General features: G+C 60.8%; 2 non-coding genes across 2 annotated transcripts; both read right to left on the bottom strand.

The window, feature by feature from the left end:
* Window positions 1-317: 317 nt before the first annotated feature.
* LOC142865487 (5S ribosomal RNA) lies at window positions 318-436 on the bottom strand. The gene has a single exon (XR_012915707.1). It is a non-coding gene; the product is annotated as a 5S ribosomal RNA (ribosomal RNA).
* A 2,479-nt stretch (window positions 437-2,915) lies between these two features.
* Window positions 2,916-3,034, bottom strand: LOC142865498 (5S ribosomal RNA). The gene has a single exon (XR_012915708.1). It is a non-coding gene; the product is annotated as a 5S ribosomal RNA (ribosomal RNA).
* Between the last annotated feature and the right edge of the window lie 1,795 nt (window positions 3,035-4,829).

Raw genomic sequence — 4,829 nt, forward strand, 5'->3', positions numbered from 1 at the left:
GTCACAACTCCCTCAAAATGACATCCTGGCCTTCTTCTGCAACTCCCTCCCCTCTCAGACTCTCAAGGTTTCCTCCAGCGTGTCGGCTCCCACCGACCAGACCCTCGGTCTGAGACCCGACAGTCCAGATGCCACGCCTGCTGCCGCGTGGCGGCGGTGCTGCGGCTTGGGGCAAGAGGAGGCCCCACGGAGCGGGCTGGGGCGCCAGGCACCGTGGCGGGCGCTGAGGGCGGGGTTGCCCCCCACCCCCCACTGCCGCCGCGCTCTCCGAATGGGGACAGAACACGAGGCAAAAAAAAAAAAAAAAAAAAAAAAAAGGCCTACGGCACCCGGTATTCCCAGGCGGTCTCCCATCCAAGTACTAACCAGGCCCGACCCTGCTTAGCTTCCGAGATCGGACGAGATCGGGCGCGTTCAGGGTGGTGTGGCCGTAGACGGCGGAGGGCGCCCCAGCCCCGCTCAAGAAGCCGAGCGTCTCTGCGCTTCCCCGCGCCTCCTCCCGCCCCAGGCCCCGCGCCCGCGCCGACCCACTCGGGGCCGGGCCGGGCTGGTTGAGTTCGCTGGCCGGGTCCCGAGGTCTCCACGGGGCTGGGGTGCCGGGCGTGGTGGGCTCGGCGGGGTGGGGGGCTGTCTTCACACACACACACACACACACACACACACTCACACACTGACACACACCAGATGCGCCTCCAGCCTCCACGGCTGTACCCGCCAATGCGGAGACCTCCAGCCGCCCTCCTCTCCTGGCCTCGCCTCCCTCACCTACCCGCCCCCAACCCAGTGCGCCGCTGCTGCCTGCGCATGCGCGGGCGGTCGCCTTTGGCCCCAGGGGCCGCCCTCCAGCACAACCCCTTTCAGCTGCGCCCCCGCCCTGCGTGTGGGCTGCCGCCTATCCGCCCCGGACCGGGGCCGGGGCACAGCGCATAGGGGAGGGGAGCGAGTGTAGGGGCGTCTCTCGGGATGTGTGCCATGGGTGGGGTGTTTTGGGGGGCGCTGGAGAAATCAGTCCCCTCCATCTCCTACCTCTGGAAACCCCCCAAGCCCTTGCAGAACTGCCGGCACCGCTACCGTGGGGGCCGGGACCCTACTCTGTGTCCTCCTGTGGCCCAGTCCAGGGGGCCTGGGCCTGGCCGGGGCTGGATTGGACCCCAACCACCCTGGGGTGTGGACTTGCTAAAAATGGGCGATTAGAGATTTGGTTCCAGCTTCATTGAGGGTCATTTCACTAACGAAGGCACCGTAAAGACGTTCCTGAGACGTTTGTGAGGGTGGCAACTGAAAGAGGATTTTAAAGCTGACAGAAGAGGCGAGGAAAGGCACAGGAGATTTCCACACCCAGCAAGGAAGCCTTTCCCGAAATGGAAGAAAGAAACAAGCAAACAGAAACACCGGTAGCCCGCCCGGATCAGAGTCTGCTCCTTAGAGAAAGTACCCTGACCAGGTTCACCCGTGGGTCGCGAGCTAGCGGCATTCAGAAGAGCCAGGCCCGCAGCCTACGCAGAAGACACCTGCGCTCGGGTGTCTGTGGCGGCACAATTCACCATTGCAAAGATGTGGAAGCGACCCGAGTGCCCATCGATCCACGAGTGGATTAATAAAACGTGGCGCGTGCACACCACGGAGTGCTATTCAGCTATGAGAAACGGCGGTGAGCGGGCACCTCCCGTGTTCTCCTGGCCGGAGCTGGAACCCGTTCCAGTAAGCCAAGTATCCCAAGAGTGGACACAGGAGCACCACGTGCGCGTGCTCACCGGCAAATTGGTAGGAACCCATGGACACCTAAGTGGACGTAGAGGAATCACCTCCATCGGGTGGGGGGAGGTGATGGGCATACACACCCTTTAGGAATGGGGTGGGTGCGCACCGACTGGGGGATGGGCGCACTTGAAGCTCTGACCAGAGGGGGGAGGCGGGGAGAGGACAATGTACCTGACCTTAACATTGGTACCCCCACCATAGGCTGCTAAGACAACAGGGGGGAGGGGGGCACGGGCAATACATGGAACCTTAATACTTGTACTCCCATAATCTGCTTGAAAAGAGAGAGAGAAAAGAATGCAATAATGGAGGTAAGAGGCATTTTTTTTTTTTTTTTGGAGACAGAGTCTCGCTTTGTTGCCCTGGCTAGAGTGAGTGCCATGGCGTCAGCCTAGCTCACAGCAACCTCAATCTCCTGGGCTCAAGCAATCCTGCTGCCTCAGCCTCCCAAGTAGCTGGGACTACAGGCATGCGCCACCGTGCCCGGCTAATTTTTTTTTTTTGTATATATATATATCTATATATCAGTTGGCCAATTAATTTCTTTCTATTTATAGTAGAGATGGGGGTCTCCCTCTTGCTCAGGCTGGTTTCGAACTCCTGACCTCGAGCAGTCCGCCCACCTCGGCCTCCCAGAGTGCTAGGATTACAGGCGTGAGCCAGCACGCCCGGCCAAGAGGCATTTTTTTTTTTTTTTAAAATGACTCCGAAAAGAAAAGGAAAAGGGGGCCTGTCGAGCACGTCTGGGTGTGACTGTGCATCCCCCAACATCCGGTGCCACCACCAAAGATTCCTACGTGGAGCCCATAGAACGCCAAAATCAACGGGACGAGTTCTGGTCACAACTCCCTCAAAATGACATCCTGGCCTTCTTCTGCAACTCCCTCCCCTCTCAGACTCTCAAGGTTTCCTCCAGCGTGTCGGCTCCCACCGACCAGACCCTCGGTCTGAGACCCGACAGTCCAGATGCCACGCCTGCTGCCGCGTGGCGGCGGTGCTGCGGCTTGGGGCAAGAGGAGGCCCCACGGAGCGGGCTGGGGCGCCAGGCACCGTGGCGGGCGCTGAGGGCGGGGTTGCCCCCCACCCCCCACTGCCGCCGCGCTCTCCGAATGGGGACAGAACACGAGGCAAAAAAAAAAAAAAAAAAAAAAAAAGGCCTACGGCACCCGGTATTCCCAGGCGGTCTCCCATCCAAGTACTAACCAGGCCCGACCCTGCTTAGCTTCCGAGATCGGACGAGATCGGGCGCGTTCAGGGTGGTGTGGCCGTAGACGGCGGAGGGCGCCCCAGCCCCGCTCAAGAAGCCGAGCGTCTCTGCGCTTCCCCGCGCCTCCTCCCGCCCCAGGCCCCGCGCCCGCGCCGACCCACTCGGGGCCGGGCCGGGCTGGTTGAGTTCGCTGGCCGGGTCCCGAGGTCTCCACGGGGCTGGGGTGCCGGGCGTGGTGGGCTCGGCGGGGTGGGGGGCTGTCTTCACACACACACACACACACACACACACACTCACACACTGACACACACCAGATGCGCCTCCAGCCTCCACGGCTGGACCCGCCAATGCGGAGACCTCCAGCCGCCCTCCTCTCCTGGCCTCGCCTCCCTCACCTACCCGCCCCCAACCCAGTGCGCCGCTGCTGCCTGCGCATGCGCGGGCGGTCGCCTTTGGCCCCAGGGGCCGCCCTCCAGCACAACCCCTTTCAGCTGCGCCCCCGCCCTGCGTGTGGGCTGCCGCCTATCCGCCCCGGACCGGGGCCGGGGCACAGCGCATAGGGGAGGGGAGCGAGTGTAGGGGCGTCTCTCGGGATGTGTGCCATGGGTGGGGTGTTTTGGGGGGCGCTGGAGAAATCAGTCCCCTCCATCTCCTACCTCTGGAAACCCCCCAAGCCCTTGCAGAACTGCCGGCACCGCTACCGTGGGGGCCGGGACCCTACTCTGTGTCCTCCTGTGGCCCAGTCCAGGGGGCCTGGGCCTGGCCGGGGCTGGATTGGACCCCAACCACCCTGGGGTGTGGACTTGCTAAAAATGGGCGATTAGAGATTTGGTTCCAGCTTCATTGAGGGTCATTTCACTAACGAAGGCACCGTAAAGACGTTCCTGAGACGTTTGTGAGGGTGGCAACTGAAAGAGGATTTTAAAGCTGACAGAAGAGGCGAGGAAAGGCACAGGAGATTTCCACACCCAGCAAGGAAGCCTTTCCCGAAATGGAAGAAAGAAACAAGCAAACAGAAACACCGGTAGCCCGCCCGGATCAGAGTCTGCTCCTTAGAGAAAGTACCCTGACCAGGTTCACCCGTGGGTCGCGAGCTAGCGGCATTCAGAAGAGCCAGGCCCGCAGCCTACGCAGAAGACACCTGCGCTCGGGTGTCTGTGGCGGCACAATTCACCATTGCAAAGATGTGGAAGCGACCCGAGTGCCCATCGATCCACGAGTGGATTAATAAAACGTGGCGCGTGCACACCACGGAGTGCTATTCAGCTATGAGAAACGGCGGTGAGCGGGCACCTCCCGTGTTCTCCTGGCCGGAGCTGGAACCCGTTCCAGTAAGCCAAGTATCCCAAGAGTGGACACAGGAGCACCACGTGCGCGTGCTCACCGGCAAATTGGTAGGAACCCATGGACACCTAAGTGGACGTAGAGGAATCACCTCCATCGGGTGGGGGGAGGTGATGGGCATACACACCCTTTAGGAATGGGGTGGGTGCGCACCGACTGGGGGATGGGCGCACTTGAAGCTCTGACCAGAGGGGGGAGGCGGGGAGAGGACAATGTACCTGACCTTAACATTGGTACCCCCACCATAGGCTGCTAAGACAACAGGGGGGAGGGGGGCACGGGCAATACATGGAACCTTAATACTTGTACTCCCATAATCTGCTTGAAAAGAGAGAGAGAAAAGAATGCAATAATGGAGGTAAGAGGCATTTTTTTTTTTTTTTTGGAGACAGAGTCTCGCTTTGTTGCCCTGGCTAGAGTGAGTGCCATGGCGTCAGCCTAGCTCACAGCAACCTCAATCTCCTGGGCTCAAGCAATCCTGCTGCCTCAGCCTCCCAAGTAGCTGGGACTACAGGCA

This window comes from Microcebus murinus, chromosome 28 (assembly GCF_040939455.1).
Source record: "Microcebus murinus isolate Inina chromosome 28, M.murinus_Inina_mat1.0, whole genome shotgun sequence".
NCBI lineage: Eukaryota > Metazoa > Chordata > Mammalia > Primates > Cheirogaleidae > Microcebus > Microcebus murinus.